General features: G+C 51.9%; 9 non-coding genes across 9 annotated transcripts; all 9 read left to right on the top strand.

Moving 5' to 3' along the window:
• Positions 1 to 1,374: 1,374 nt before the first annotated feature.
• Positions 1,375 to 1,493, top strand: LOC140473428 (5S ribosomal RNA). Its single transcript, XR_011958336.1, has one exon. It is a non-coding gene; the product is annotated as a 5S ribosomal RNA (ribosomal RNA).
• A 1,511-nt stretch (positions 1,494 to 3,004) lies between these two features.
• Positions 3,005 to 3,123, top strand: LOC140475757 (5S ribosomal RNA). The gene has a single exon (XR_011960247.1). It is a non-coding gene; the product is annotated as a 5S ribosomal RNA (ribosomal RNA).
• Positions 3,124 to 4,638: 1,515 nt separating this feature from the next.
• LOC140469214 (5S ribosomal RNA) lies at positions 4,639 to 4,757 on the top strand. Its single transcript, XR_011956020.1, has one exon. It is a non-coding gene; the product is annotated as a 5S ribosomal RNA (ribosomal RNA).
• A 1,515-nt stretch (positions 4,758 to 6,272) lies between these two features.
• On the top strand, positions 6,273 to 6,391 carry LOC140467348 (5S ribosomal RNA). Its single transcript, XR_011955426.1, has one exon. It is a non-coding gene; the product is annotated as a 5S ribosomal RNA (ribosomal RNA).
• Positions 6,392 to 7,910: 1,519 nt separating this feature from the next.
• Positions 7,911 to 8,029, top strand: LOC140475756 (5S ribosomal RNA). Its single transcript, XR_011960246.1, has one exon. It is a non-coding gene; the product is annotated as a 5S ribosomal RNA (ribosomal RNA).
• Positions 8,030 to 9,544: 1,515 nt separating this feature from the next.
• On the top strand, positions 9,545 to 9,663 carry LOC140467471 (5S ribosomal RNA). Its single transcript, XR_011955473.1, has one exon. It is a non-coding gene; the product is annotated as a 5S ribosomal RNA (ribosomal RNA).
• Positions 9,664 to 11,178: 1,515 nt separating this feature from the next.
• LOC140468083 (5S ribosomal RNA) lies at positions 11,179 to 11,297 on the top strand. The gene has a single exon (XR_011955589.1). It is a non-coding gene; the product is annotated as a 5S ribosomal RNA (ribosomal RNA).
• A 1,515-nt stretch (positions 11,298 to 12,812) lies between these two features.
• LOC140475775 (5S ribosomal RNA) lies at positions 12,813 to 12,931 on the top strand. Its single transcript, XR_011960264.1, has one exon. It is a non-coding gene; the product is annotated as a 5S ribosomal RNA (ribosomal RNA).
• A 1,515-nt stretch (positions 12,932 to 14,446) lies between these two features.
• On the top strand, positions 14,447 to 14,565 carry LOC140473420 (5S ribosomal RNA). The gene has a single exon (XR_011958330.1). It is a non-coding gene; the product is annotated as a 5S ribosomal RNA (ribosomal RNA).
• Positions 14,566 to 14,837: the final 272 nt, after the last annotated feature.

Here is a 14,837-nt window from a genome sequence, read left to right as displayed (position 1 = left end):
CAGCAAGAAAGAGGGAAAGAAAGGGATTGGGGCTGCACGCTGTCTGCGGCTGGCAGTCAGGAAAGGAGGGCAATAGACAATAGGTGCAGGAGTTGGCCATTCTGCCCTTGGAGCCTGCACCACCATTCAATATGATCATGGCTGATCATCCTTAATCAGTATCCTGTTCCTGCCTTATCTCCATAAGCCTTGATTCCACTATCCTTGAGAGCTCTGTCCAACTCTTTCTTCAATGAATCCAGAGACTGGGCCTCCACTGCCCTCTGGGGCAGAGCATTCCACACAGCCACCACTCTCTGGGTGAAGACGTTTCTCCTCATCTCTGTCCTAAACGGTCTACCCCGTATTTTTAAGCTGTGTCCTCTGTTTCGGCACTCACGTTTCCTGCCGCCAGAGTGTCCAATCCTTTGATAATCTTATATGTCTCAACCAGATCCCCTCTCAGTCTTCTAAACTCAAGGGTACACAAGCCCAGTCGCTCCAGTCTTTCAGTGTAAGGTAATCCCGCCATTCCAGGAATTGACCTCGTCAACCTACGCTGCACTCCCTCAATAGCCGGAATGTCTCTCCTCAAATTTGGAGACCAGAACTGCACACAGTACTCCAGGTGTGGTCTCACCAGGGCCCTGTACACCTGCAGAAGAACCTCTTTGCTTCTGTACTCGATCCCTCTTGTTATGAAGGCCAGCATGCTATTAGCCTTCTTCACTACCTGCTGTACCTGCATGCTTACCTTCATTGAGTGGTGTACAAGAACCCCCAGATCTCTCGGTACTGTCCCTTGACCGAAATTGATTCCATTTAGGTAGTAATCTGCCTTCGTGTTCTTGCCACCAAAGTGGATAAGCATCCATTTATCCACATTAAAGTGCATCTGCCATGCATCTGACCACTCACCTAACTTGTCCAGGTCACCCGGTAATCTCCTAACATCCTCATCACATTTCACCCTGCCACCCAGCTCAGTATCATCAGCAAATTTGCTAATGTTATTGCTAATAGCATCTTCTATATCATGAACATATATTGTAAAAAGCTGCGGTCCCAGTACTGATCCCTGCGGTACCCCACTGGTCACTGCCTGCCATTCCGAAATGGAGGCGTGGAGGAGTGTGGAAGGATGAGAGAATGCAGGCTGCAGCCCTATGAAGCAGGGGGAGGTCTTGCAGTCGGCCTGTGTGGGGATGTGGGAGACGACAGGAGCCTGGTGGGCAAGGGCTAGCTGGAGGGAGGGAGGGAGGGAAGCACGCACGGAGGAGGAAGAGCAAAGAGAAAAGAGAGAAAAAAAAAACAAAGGGGATCAAGAGAAAGAGCAGCAAAGAAAATGTGGCTGGCCAGCACGCCTTGAAGTGGGGAGAAAAGGCAGGGGCCAGCGCCTACGGCCATACTAGTCTGAAAACGCCCGATCTCGTCTGATCTCGGAAGCTAAGCAGACTCAGGCCTGGTTAGTACTTGGATGGGAGACCGCCTGGGAATACCAGGTGCAGTAGGCTTTTTCCGCCAGCAGGGGCTGCTCAAGTCACCCCTCTGCACTCGTGTTGGGCCACGCACGCAATGCAGCGACAGGTTATTTTTGCTGCCGCTGCAGGCAGGAGACAGGGAGGGGAGGAGAGCGGAGCGCTGCCAAAATCAGCAAGAAAGAGGGAAAGAAAGGGATTGGGGCTGCACGCTGTCTGCGGCTGGCAGTCAGGAAAGGAGGGCAATAGACAATAGGTGCAGGAGTTGGCCATTCTGCCCTTGGAGCCTGCACCACCATTCAATATGATCATGGCTGATCATCCTTAATCAGTATCCTGTTCCTGCCTTATCTCCATAAGCCTTGATTCCACTATCCTTGAGAGCTCTGTCCAACTCTTTCTTCAATGAATCCAGAGACTGGGCCTCCACTGCCCTCTGGGGCAGAGCATTCCACACAGCCACCACTCTCTGGGTGAAGACGTTTCTCCTCATCTCTGTCCTAAACGGTCTACCCCGTATTTTTAAGCTGTGTCCTCTGTTTCGGCACTCACGTTTCCTGCCGCCAGAGTGTCCAATCCTTTGATAATCTTATATGTCTCAACCAGATCCCCTCTCAGTCTTCTAAACTCAAGGGTACACGAGCCCAGTCGCTCCAGTCTTTCAGTGTAAGGTAATCCCGCCATTCCAGGAATTGACCTCGTCAACCTACGCTGCACTCCCTCAATAGCCGGAATGTCTCTCCTCAAATTTGGAGACCAGAACTGCACACAGTACTCCAGGTGTGGTCTCACCAGGGCCCTGTACACCTGCAGAAGAACCTCTTTGCTTCTGTACTCGATCCCTCTTGTTATGAAGGCCAGCATGCTATTAGCCTTCTTCACTACCTGCTGTACCTGCATGCTTACCTTCATTGAGTGGTGTACAAGAACCCCCAGATCTCTCGGTACTGTCCCTTGACCGAAATTGATTCCATTTAGGTAGTAATCTGCCTTCGTGTTCTTGCCACCAAAGTGGATAAGCATCCATTTATCCACATTAAAGTGCATCTGCCATGCATCTGACCACTCACCTAACTTGTCCAGGTCACCCGGTAATCTCCTAACATCCTCATCACATTTCACCCTGCCACCCAGCTCAGTATCATCAGCAAATTTGCTAATGTTATTGCTAATAGCATCTTCTATATCATGAACATATATTGTAAAAAGCTGCGGTCCCAGTACTGATCCCTGCGGTACCCCACTGGTCACTGCCTGCCATTCCGAAATGGAGGCGTGGAGGAGTGTGGAAGGATGAGAGAATGCAGGCTGCAGCCCTATGAAGCAGGGGGAGGTCTTGCAGTCGGCCTGTGTGGGGATGTGGGAGACGACAGGAGCCTGGTGGGCAAGGGCTAGCTGGAGGGAGGGAGGGAGGGAAGCACGCACGGAGGAGGAAGAGCAAAGAGAAAAGAGAGAAAAAAAAACCAAAGGGGATCAAGAGAAAGAGCAGCAAAGAAAATGTGGCTGGCCAGCACGCCTTGAAGTGGGGAGAAAAGGCAGGGGCCAGCGCCTATGGCCATACTAGTCTGAAAACGCCCGATCTCGTCTGATCTCGGAAGCTAAGCAGACTCAGGCCTGGTTAGTACTTGGATGGGAGACCGCCTGGGAATACCAGGTGCAGTAGGCTTTTTCCGCCAGCAGGGGCTGCTCAAGTCACCCCTCTGCACTCGTGTTGGGCCACGCACGCAATGCAGCGACAGGTTATTTTTGCTGCCGCTGCAGGCAGGAGACAGGGAGGGGAGGAGAGCGGAGCGCTGCCAAAATCAGCAAGAAAGAGGGAAAGAAAGGGATTGGGGCTGCACGCTGTCTGCGGCTGGCAGTCAGGAAAGGAGGGCAATAGACAATAGGTGCAGGAGTTGGCCATTCTGCCCTTGGAGCCTGCACCACCATTCAATATGATCATGGCTGATCATCCTTAATCAGTATCCTGTTCCTGCCTTATCTCCATAAGCCTTGATTCCACTATCCTTGAGAGCTCTGTCCAACTCTTTCTTCAATGAATCCAGAGACTGGGCCTCCACTGCCCTCTGGGGCAGAGCATTCCACACAGCCACCACTCTCTGGGTGAAGACGTTTCTCCTCATCTCTGTCCTAAACGGTCTACCCCGTATTTTTAAGCTGTGTCCTCTGTTTCGGCACTCACGTTTCCTGCCGCCAGAGTGTCCAATCCTTTGATAATCTTATATGTCTCAGCCAGATCCCCTCTCAGTCTTCTAAACTCAAGGGTACACGAGCCCAGTCGCTCCAGTCTTTCAGTGTAAGGTAATCCCGCCATTCCAGGAATTGACCTCGTCAACCTACGCTGCACTCCCTCAATAGCCGGAATGTCTCTCCTCAAATTTGGAGACCAGAACTGCACACAGTACTCCAGGTGTGGTCTCACCAGGGCCCTGTACACCTGCAGAAGAACCTCTTTGCTTCTGTACTCGATCCCTCTTGTTATGAGGGCCAGCATGCTATTAGCCTTCTTCACTACCTGCTGTACCTGCATGCTTACCTTCATTGAGTGGTGTACAAGAACCCCCAGATCTCTCGGTACTGTCCCTTGACCGAAATTGATTCCATTTAGGTAGTAATCTGCCTTCGTGTTCTTGCCACCAAAGTGGATAAGCATCCATTTATCCACATTAAAGTGTATCTGCCATGCATCTGACCACTCACCTAACTTGTCCAGGTCACCCGGTAATCTCCTAACATCCTCATCACATTTCACCCTGCCACCCAGCTCAGTATCATCAGCAAATTTGCTAATGTTATTGCTAATAGCATCTTCTATATCATGAACATATATTGTAAAAAGCTGCGGTCCCAGTACTGATCCCTGCGGTACCCCACTGGTCACTGCCTGCCATTCCGAAATGGAGGCGTGGAGGAGTGTGGAAGGATGAGAGAATGCAGGCTGCAGCCCTATGAAGCAGGGGGAGGTCTTGCAGTCGGCCTGTGTGGGGATGTGGGAGACGACAGGAGCCTGGTGGGCAAGGGCTAGCTGGAGGGAGGGAGGGAGGGAGGGAAGCACGCACGGAGGAGGAAGAGCAAAGAGAAAAGAGAGAAAAAAAAACCAAAGGGGATCAAGAGAAAGAGCAGCAAAGAAAATGTGGCTGGCCAGCACGCCTTGAAGTGGGGAGAAAAGGCAGGGGCCAGCGCCTACGGCCATACTAGTCTGAAAACGCCCAATCTCGTCTGATCTCGGAAGCTAAGCAGACTCAGGCCTGGTTAGTACTTGGATGGGAGACCGCCTGGGAATACCAGGTGCAGTAGGCTTTTTCCGCCAGCAGGGGCTGCTCAAGTCACCCCTCTGCACTCGTGTTGGGCCACGCACGCAATGCAGCGACAGGTTATTTTTGCTGCCGCTGCAGGCAGGAGACAGGGAGGGGAGGAGAGCGGAGCGCTGCCAAAATCAGCAAGAAAGAGGGAAAGAAAGGGATTGGGGCTGCACGCTGTCTGCGGCTGGCAGTCAGGAAAGGAGGGCAATAGACAATAGGTGCAGGAGTTGGCCATTCTGCCCTTGGAGCCTGCACCACCATTCAATATGATCATGGCTGATCATCCTTAATCAGTATCCTGTTCCTGCCTTATCTCCATAAGCCTTGATTCCACTATCCTTGAGAGCTCTGTCCAACTCTTTCTTCAATGAATCCAGAGACTGGGCCTCCACTGCCCTCTGGGGCAGAGCATTCCACACAGCCACCACTCTCTGGGTGAAGACGTTTCTCCTCATCTCTGTCCTAAACGGTCTACCCCGTATTTTTAAGCTGTGTCCTCTGTTTCGGCACTCACGTTTCCTGCCGCCAGAGTGTCCAATCCTTTGATAATCTTATATGTCTCAACCAGATCCCCTCTCAGTCTTCTAAACTCAAGGGTACACGAGCCCAGTCGCTCCAGTCTTTCAGTGTAAGGTAATCCCGCCATTCCAGGAATTGACCTCGTCAACCTACGCTGCACTCCCTCAATAGCCGGAATGTCTCTCCTCAAATTTGGAGACCAGAACTGCACACAGTACTCCAGGTGTGGTCTCACCAGGGCCCTGTACACCTGCAGAAGAACCTCTTTGCTTCTGTACTCGATCCCTCTTGTTATGAAGGCCAGCATGCTATTAGCCTTCTTCACTACCTGCTGTACCTGCATGCTTACCTTCATTGAGTGGTGTACAAGAACCCCCAGATCTCTCGGTACTGTCCCTTGACCGAAATTGATTCCATTTAGGTAGTAATCTGCCTTCCTGTTCTTGCCACCAAAGTGGATAAGCATCCATTTATCCACATTAAAGTGCATCTGCCATGCATCTGACCACTCACCTAACTTGTCCAGGTCACCCGGTAATCTCCTAACATCCTCATCACATTTCACCCTGCCACCCAGCTCAGTATCATCAGCAAATTTGCGAATGTTATTGCTAATAGCATCTTCTATATCATGAACATATATTGTAAAAAGCTGCGGTCCCAGTACTGATCCCTGCGGTACCCCACTGGTCACTGCCTGCCATTCCGAAATGGAGGCGTGGAGGAGTGTGGAAGGATGAGAGAATGCAGGCTGCAGCCCTATGAAGCAGGGGGAGGTCTTGCAGTCGGCCTGTGTGGGGATGTGGGAGACGACAGGAGCCTGGTGGGCAAGGGCTAGCTGGAGGGAGGGAGGGAGGGAGGGAAGCACGCACGGAGGAGGAAGAGCAAAGAGAAAAGAGAGAAAAAAAAAACAAAGGGGATCAAGAGAAAGAGCAGCAAAGAAAATGTGGCTGGCCAGCACGCCTTGAAGTGGGGAGAAAAGGCAGGGGCCAGCGCCTATGGCCATACTAGTCTGAAAACACCCGATCTCGTCTGATCTCGGAAGCTAAGCAGACTCAGGCCTGGTTAGTACTTGGATGGGAGACCGCCTGGGAATACCAGGTGCAGTAGGCTTTTTCCGCCAGCAGGGGCTGCTCAAGTCACCCCTCTGCACTCGTGTTGGGCCACGCACGCAATGCAGCGACAGGTTATTTTTGCTGCCGCTGCAGGCAGGAGACAGGGAGGGGAGGAGAGCGGAGCGCTGCCAAAATCAGCAAGAAAGAGGGAAAGAAAGGGATTGGGGCTGCACGCTGTCTGCGGCTGGCAGTCAGGAAAGGAGGGCAATAGACAATAGGTGCAGGAGTTGGCCATTCTGCCCTTGGAGCCTGCACCACCATTCAATATGATCATGGCTGATCATCCTTAATCAGTATCCTGTTCCTGCCTTATCTCCATAAGCCTTGATTCCACTATCCTTGAGAGCTCTGTCCAACTCTTTCTTCAATGAATCCAGAGACTGGGCCTCCACTGCCCTCTGGGGCAGAGCATTCCACACAGCCACCACTCTCTGGGTGAAGACGTTTCTCCTCATCTCTGTCCTAAACGGTCTACCCCGTATTTTTAAGCTGTGTCCTCTGTTTCGGCACTCACGTTTCCTGCCGCCAGAGTGTCCAATCCTTTGATAATCTTATATGTCTCAACCAGATCCCCTCTCAGTCTTCTAAACTCAAGGGTACACGAGCCCAGTCGCTCCAGTCTTTCAGTGTAAGGTAATCCCGCCATTCCAGGAATTGACCTCGTCAACCTACGCTGCACTCCCTCAATAGCCGGAATGTCTCTCCTCAAATTTGGAGACCAGAACTGCACACAGTACTCCAGGTGTGGTCTCACCAGGGCCCTGTACACCTGCAGAAGAACCTCTTTGCTTCTGTACTCGATCCCTCTTGTTATGAAGGCCAGCATGCTATTAGCCTTCTTCACTACCTGCTGTACCTGCATGCTTACCTTCATTGAGTGGTGTACAAGAACCCCCAGATCTCTCGGTACTGTCCCTTGACCGAAATTGATTCCATTTAGGTAGTAATCTGCCTTCGTGTTCTTGCCACCAAAGTGGATAAGCATCCATTTATCCACATTAAAGTGCATCTGCCATGCATCTGACCACTCACCTAACTTGTCCAGGTCACCCGGTAATCTCCTAACATCCTCATCACATTTCACCCTGCCACCCAGCTCAGTATCATCAGCAAATTTGCTAATGTTATTGCTAATAGCATCTTCTATATCATGAACATATATTGTAAAAAGCTGCGGTCCCAGTACTGATCCCTGCAGTACCCCACTGGTCACTGCCTGCCATTCCGAAATGGAGGCGTGGAGGAGTGTGGAAGGATGAGAGAATGCAGGCTGCAGCCCTATGAAGCAGGGGGAGGTCTTGCAGTCGGCCTGTGTGGGGATGTGGGAGACGACAGGAGCCTGGTGGGCAAGGGCTAGCTGGAGGGAGGGAGGGAGGGAGGGAGGGAAGCACGCACGGAGGAGGAAGAGCAAAGAGAAAAGAGAGAAAAAAAAACCAAAGGGGATCAAGAGAAAGAGCAGCAAAGAAAATGTGGCTGGCCAGCACGCCTTGAAGTGGGGAGAAAAGGCAGGGGCCAGCGCCTATGGCCATACTAGTCTGAAAACGCCCGATCTCGTCTGATCTCGGAAGCTAAGCAGACTCAGGCCTGGTTAGTACTTGGATGGGAGACCGCCTGGGAATACCAGGTGCAGTAGGCTTTTTCCGCCAGCAGGGGCTGCTCAAGTCACCCCTCTGCACTCGTGTTGGGCCACGCACGCAATGCAGCGACAGGTTATTTTTGCTGCCGCTGCAGGCAGGAGACAGGGAGGGGAGGAGAGCGGAGCGCTGCCAAAATCAGCAAGAAAGAGGGAAAGAAAGGGATTGGGGCTGCACGCTGTCTGCGGCTGGCAGTCAGGAAAGGAGGGCAATAGACAATAGGTGCAGGAGTTGGCCATTCTGCCCTTGGAGCCTGCACCACCATTCAATATGATCATGGCTGATCATCCTTAATCAGTATCCTGTTCCTGCCTTATCTCCATAAGCCTTGATTCCACTATCCTTGAGAGCTCTGTCCAACTCTTTCTTCAATGAATCCAGAGACTGGGCCTCCACTGCCCTCTGGGGCAGAGCATTCCACACAGCCACCACTCTCTGGGTGAAGACGTTTCTCCTCATCTCTGTCCTAAACGGTCTACCCCGTATTTTTAAGCTGTGTCCTCTGTTTCGGCACTCACGTTTCCTGCCGCCAGAGTGTCCAATCCTTTGATAATCTTATATGTCTCAGCCAGATCCCCTCTCAGTCTTCTAAACTCAAGGGTACACGAGCCCAGTCGCTCCAGTCTTTCAGTGTAAGGTAATCCCGCCATTCCAGGAATTGACCTCGTCAACCTACGCTGCACTCCCTCAATAGCCGGAATGTCTCTCCTCAAATTTGGAGACCAGAACTGCACACAGTACTCCAGGTGTGGTCTCACCAGGGCCCTGTACACCTGCAGAAGAACCTCTTTGCTTCTGTACTCGATCCCTCTTGTTATGAGGGCCAGCATGCTATTAGCCTTCTTCACTACCTGCTGTACCTGCATGCTTACCTTCATTGAGTGGTGTACAAGAACCCCCAGATCTCTCGGTACTGTCCCTTGACCGAAATTGATTCCATTTAGGTAGTAATCTGCCTTCGTGTTCTTGCCACCAAAGTGGATAAGCATCCATTTATCCACATTAAAGTGTATCTGCCATGCATCTGACCACTCACCTAACTTGTCCAGGTCACCCGGTAATCTCCTAACATCCTCATCACATTTCACCCTGCCACCCAGCTCAGTATCATCAGCAAATTTGCTAATGTTATTGCTAATAGCATCTTCTATATCATGAACATATATTGTAAAAAGCTGCGGTCCCAGTACTGATCCCTGCGGTACCCCACTGGTCACTGCCTGCCATTCCGAAATGGAGGCGTGGAGGAGTGTGGAAGGATGAGAGAATGCAGGCTGCAGCCCTATGAAGCAGGGGGAGGTCTTGCAGTCGGCCTGTGTGGGGATGTGGGAGACGACAGGAGCCTGGTGGGCAAGGGCTAGCTGGAGGGAGGGAGGGAGGGAGGGAAGCACGCACGGAGGAGGAAGAGCAAAGAGAAAAGAGAGAAAAAAAAACCAAAGGGGATCAAGAGAAAGAGCAGCAAAGAAAATGTGGCTGGCCAGCACGCCTTGAAGTGGGGAGAAAAGGCAGGGGCCAGCGCCTACGGCCATACTAGTCTGAAAACGCCCGATCTCGTCTGATCTCGGAAGCTAAGCAGACTCAGGCCTGGTTAGTACTTGGATGGGAGACCGCCTGGGAATACCAGGTGCTGTAGGCTTTTTCCGCCAGCAGGGGCTGCTCAAGTCACCCCTCTGCACTCGTGTTGGGCCACGCACGCAATGCAGCGACAGGTTATTTTTGCTGCCGCTGCAGGCAGGAGACAGGGAGGGGAGGAGAGCGGAGCGCTGCCAAAATCAGCAAGAAAGAGGGAAAGAAAGGGATTGGGGCTGCACGCTGTCTGCGGCTGGCAGTCAGGAAAGGAGGGCAATAGACAATAGGTGCAGGAGTTGGCCATTCTGCCCTTGGAGCCTGCACCACCATTCAATATGATCATGGCTGATCATCCTTAATCAGTATCCTGTTCCTGCCTTATCTCCATAAGCCTTGATTCCACTATCCTTGAGAGCTCTGTCCAACTCTTTCTTCAATGAATCCAGAGACTGGGCCTCCACTGCCCTCTGGGGCAGAGCATTCCACACAGCCACCACTCTCTGGGTGAAGACGTTTCTCCTCATCTCTGTCCTAAACGGTCTACCCCGTATTTTTAAGCTGTGTCCTCTGTTTCGGCACTCACGTTTCCTGCCGCCAGAGTGTCCAATCCTTTGATAATCTTATATGTCTCAACCAGATCCCCTCTCAGTCTTCTAAACTCAAGGGTACACGAGCCCAGTCGCTCCAGTCTTTCAGTGTAAGGTAATCCCGCCATTCCAGGAATTGACCTCGTCAACCTACGCTGCACTCCCTCAATAGCCGGAATGTCTCTCCTCAAATTTGGAGACCAGAACTGCACACAGTACTCCAGGTGTGGTCTCACCAGGGCCCTGTACACCTGCAGAAGAACCTCTTTGCTTCTGTACTCGATCCCTCTTGTTATGAAGGCCAGCATGCTATTAGCCTTCTTCACTACCTGCTGTACCTGCATGCTTACCTTCATTGAGTGGTGTACAAGAACCCCCAGATCTCTCGGTACTGTCCCTTGACCGAAATTGATTCCATTTAGGTAGTAATCTGCCTTCGTGTTCTTGCCACCAAAGTGGATAAGCATCCATTTATCCACATTAAAGTGCATCTGCCATGCATCTGACCACTCACCTAACTTGTCCAGGTCACCCGGTAATCTCCTAACATCCTCATCACATTTCACCCTGCCACCCAGCTCAGTATCATCAGCAAATTTGCTAATGTTATTGCTAATAGCATCTTCTATATCATGAACATATATTGTAAAAAGCTGCGGTCCCAGTACTGATCCCTGCGGTACCCCACTGGTCACTGCCTGCCATTCCGAAATGGAGGCGTGGAGGAGTGTGGAAGGATGAGAGAATGCAGGCTGCAGCCCTATGAAGCAGGGGGAGGTCTTGCAGTCGGCCTGTGTGGGGATGTGGGAGACGACAGGAGCCTGGTGGGCAAGGGCTAGCTGGAGGGAGGGAGGGAGGGAGGGAAGCACGCACGGAGGAGGAAGAGCAAAGAGAAAAGAGAGAAAAAAAAAACAAAGGGGATCAAGAGAAAGAGCAGCAAAGAAAATGTGGCTGGCCAGCACGCCTTGAAGTGGGGAGAAAAGGCAGGGGCCAGCGCCTATGGCCATACTAGTTTGAAAACGCCCGATCTCGTCTGATCTCGGAAGCTAAGCAGACTCAGGCCTGGTTAGTACTTGGATGGGAGACCGCCTGGGAATACCAGGTGCAGTAGGCTTTTTCCGCCAGCAGGGGCTGCTCAAGTCACCCCTCTGCACTCGTGTTGGGCCACGCACGCAATGCAGCGACAGGTTATTTTTGCTGCCGCTGCAGGCAGGAGACAGGGAGGGGAGGAGAGCGGAGCGCTGCCAAAATCAGCAAGAAAGAGGGAAAGAAAGGGATTGGGGCTGCACGCTGTCTGCGGCTGGCAGTCAGGAAAGGAGGGCAATAGACAATAGGTGCAGGAGTTGGCCATTCTGCCCTTGGAGCCTGCACCACCATTCAATATGATCATGGCTGATCATCCTTAATCAGTATCCTGTTCCTGCCTTATCTCCATAAGCCTTGATTCCACTATCCTTGAGAGCTCTGTCCAACTCTTTCTTCAATGAATCCAGAGACTGGGCCTCCACTGCCCTCTGGGGCAGAGCATTCCACACAGCCACCACTCTCTGGGTGAAGACGTTTCTCCTCATCTCTGTCCTAAACGGTCTACCCCGTATTTTTAAGCTGTGTCCTCTGTTTCGGCACTCACGTTTCCTGCCGCCAGAGTGTCCAATCCTTTGATAATCTTATATGTCTCAACCAGATCCCCTCTCAGTCTTCTAAACTCAAGGGTACACGAGCCCAGTCGCTCCAGTCTTTCAGTGTAAGGTAATCCCGCCATTCCAGGAATTGACCTCGTCAACCTACGCTGCACTCCCTCAATAGCCGGAATGTCTCTCCTCAAATTTGGAGACCAGAACTGCACACAGTACTCCAGGTGTGGTCTCACCAGGGCCCTGTACACCTGCAGAAGAACCTCTTTGCTTCTGTACTCGATCCCTCTTGTTATGAAGGCCAGCATGCTATTAGCCTTCTTCACTACCTGCTGTACCTGCATGCTTACCTTCATTGAGTGGTGTACAAGAACCCCCAGATCTCTCGGTACTGTCCCTTGACCGAAATTGATTCCATTTAGGTAGTAATCTGCCTTCCTGTTCTTGCCACCAAAGTGGATAAGCATCCATTTATCCACATTAAAGTGCATCTGCCATGCATCTGACCACTCACCTAACTTGTCCAGGTCACCCGGTAATCTCCTAACATCCTCATCACATTTCACCCTGCCACCCAGCTCAGTATCATCAGCAAATTTGCTAATGTTATTGCTAATAGCATCTTCTATATCATGAACATATATTGTAAAAAGCTGCGGTCCCAGTACTGATCCCTGCGGTACCCCACTGGTCACTGCCTGCCATTCCGAAATGGAGGCGTGGAGGAGTGTGGAAGGATGAGAGAATGCAGGCTGCAGCCCTATGAAGCAGGGGGAGGTCTTGCAGTCGGCCTGTGTGGGGATGTGGGAGACGACAGGAGCCTGGTGGGCAAGGGCTAGCTGGAGGGAGGGAGGGAGGGAGGGAAGCACGCACGGAGGAGGAAGAGCAAAGAGAAAAGAGAGAAAAAAAAAACAAAGGGGATCAAGAGAAAGAGCAGCAAAGAAAATGTGGCTGGCCAGCACGCCTTGAAGTGGGGAGAAAAGGCAGGGGCCAGCGCCTACGGCCATACTAGTCTGAAAACGCCCGATCTCGTCGGATCTCGGAAGCTAAGCAGACTCAGGCCTGGTTAGTACTTGGATGGGAGACCGCCTGGGAATACCAGGTGCAGTAGGCTTTTTCCGCCAGCAGGGGCTGCTCAAGTCACCCCTCTGCACTCGTGTTGGGCCAAGCACGCAATGCAGCGACAGGTTATTTTTGCTGCCGCTGCAGGCAGGAGACAGGGAGGGGAGGAGAGCGGAGCGCTGCCAAAATCAGCAAGAAAGAGAGAAAGAAAGGGATTGGGGCTGCACGCTGTCTGCGGCTGGCAGTCAGGAAAGGAGGGCAATAGACTATAGGTGCAGGAGTTGGCCATTCTGCCCTTGGAGCCTGCACCACCATTCAATATGATCATGGCTGATCATCCTTAATCAGTATCCTGTTCCTGCCTTATCTCCATAAGCCTTGATTCCACTATCCTTGAGAGCTCTGTCCAACTCTTTCTTCAATGAATCCAGAGACTGGGCCTCCACTGCCCTCTGGGGCAGAGCATTCCACACAGCCACCACTCTCTGGGTGAAGACGTTTCTCCTCATCTCTGTCCTAAACGGTCTACCCCGTATTTTTAAGCTGTGTCCTCTGTTTCGGCACTCACGTTTCCTGCCGCCAGAGTGTCCAATCCTTTGATAATCTTATATGTCTCAACCAGATCCCCTCTCAGTCTTCTAAACTCAAGGGTACACGAGCCCAGTCGCTCCAGTCTTTCAGTGTAAGGTAATCCCGCCATTCCAGGAATTGACCTCGTCAACCTACGCTGCACTCCCTCAATAGCCGGAATGTCTCTCCTCAAATTTGGAGACCAGAACTGCACACAGTACTCCAGGTGTGGTCTCACCAGGGCCCTGTACACCTGCAGAAGAACCTCTTTGCTTCTGTACTCGATCCCTCTTGTTATGAGGGCCAGCATGCTATTAGCCTTCTTCACTACCTGCTGTACCTGCATGCTTACCTTCATTGAGTGGTGTACAAGAACCCCCAGATCTCTCGGTACTGTCCCTTGACCGAAATTGATTCCATTTAGGTAGTAATCTGCCTTCGTGTTCTTGCCACCAAAGTGGATAAGCATCCATTTATCCACATTAAAGTGTATCTGCCATGCATCTGACCACTCACCTAACTTGTCCAGGTCACCCGGTAATCTCCTAACATCCTCATCACATTTCACCCTGCCACCCAGCTCAGTATCATCAGCAAATTTGCTAATGTTATTGCTAATAGCATCTTCTATATCATGAACATATATTGTAAAAAGCTGCGGTCCCAGTACTGATCCCTGCGGTACCCCACTGGTCACTGCCTGCCATTCCGAAATGGAGGCGTGGAGGAGTGTGGAAGGATGAGAGAATGCAGGCTGCAGCCCTATGAAGCAGGGGGAGGTCTTGCAGTCGGCCTGTGTGGGGATGTGGGAGACGACAGGAGCCTGGTGGGCAAGGGCTAGCTGGAGGGAGGGAGGGAGGGAGGGAAGCACGCACGGAGGAGGAAGAGCAAAGAGAAAAGAGAGAAAAAAAAACCAAAGGGGATCAAGAGAAAGAGCAGCAAAGAAAATGTGGCTGGCCAGCACGCCTTGAAGTGGGGAGAAAAGGCAGGGGCCAGCGCCTACGGCCATACTAGTCTGAAAACGCCCGATCTCGTCTGATCTCGGAAGCTAAGCAGACTCAGGCCTGGTTAGTACTTGGATGGGAGACCGCCTGGGAATACCAGGTGCAGTAGGCTTTTTCCGCCAGCAGGGGCTGCTCAAGTCACCCCTCTGCACTCGTGTTGGGCCACGCACGCAATGCAGCGACAGGTTATTTTTGCTGCCGCTGCAGGCAGGAGACAGGGAGGGGAGGAGAGCGGAGCGCTGCCAAAATCAGCAAGAAAGAGGGAAAGAAAGGGATTGGGGCTGCACGCTGTCTGCGGCTGGCAGTCAGGAAAGGAGGGCAATAGACAATAGGTGCAGGAGTTGGCCATTCTGCCCTTGGAGCCTGCACCACCATTCAATATGA

This window comes from Chiloscyllium punctatum, chromosome 3, assembly GCF_047496795.1.
Source record: "Chiloscyllium punctatum isolate Juve2018m chromosome 3, sChiPun1.3, whole genome shotgun sequence".
In the NCBI taxonomy this organism is placed as follows: Eukaryota; Metazoa; Chordata; class Chondrichthyes; order Orectolobiformes; family Hemiscylliidae; genus Chiloscyllium; species Chiloscyllium punctatum.
Note: the sequence above shows the minus strand (reverse complement) of the source record. Positions and strands in the feature narration are given on the sequence as shown.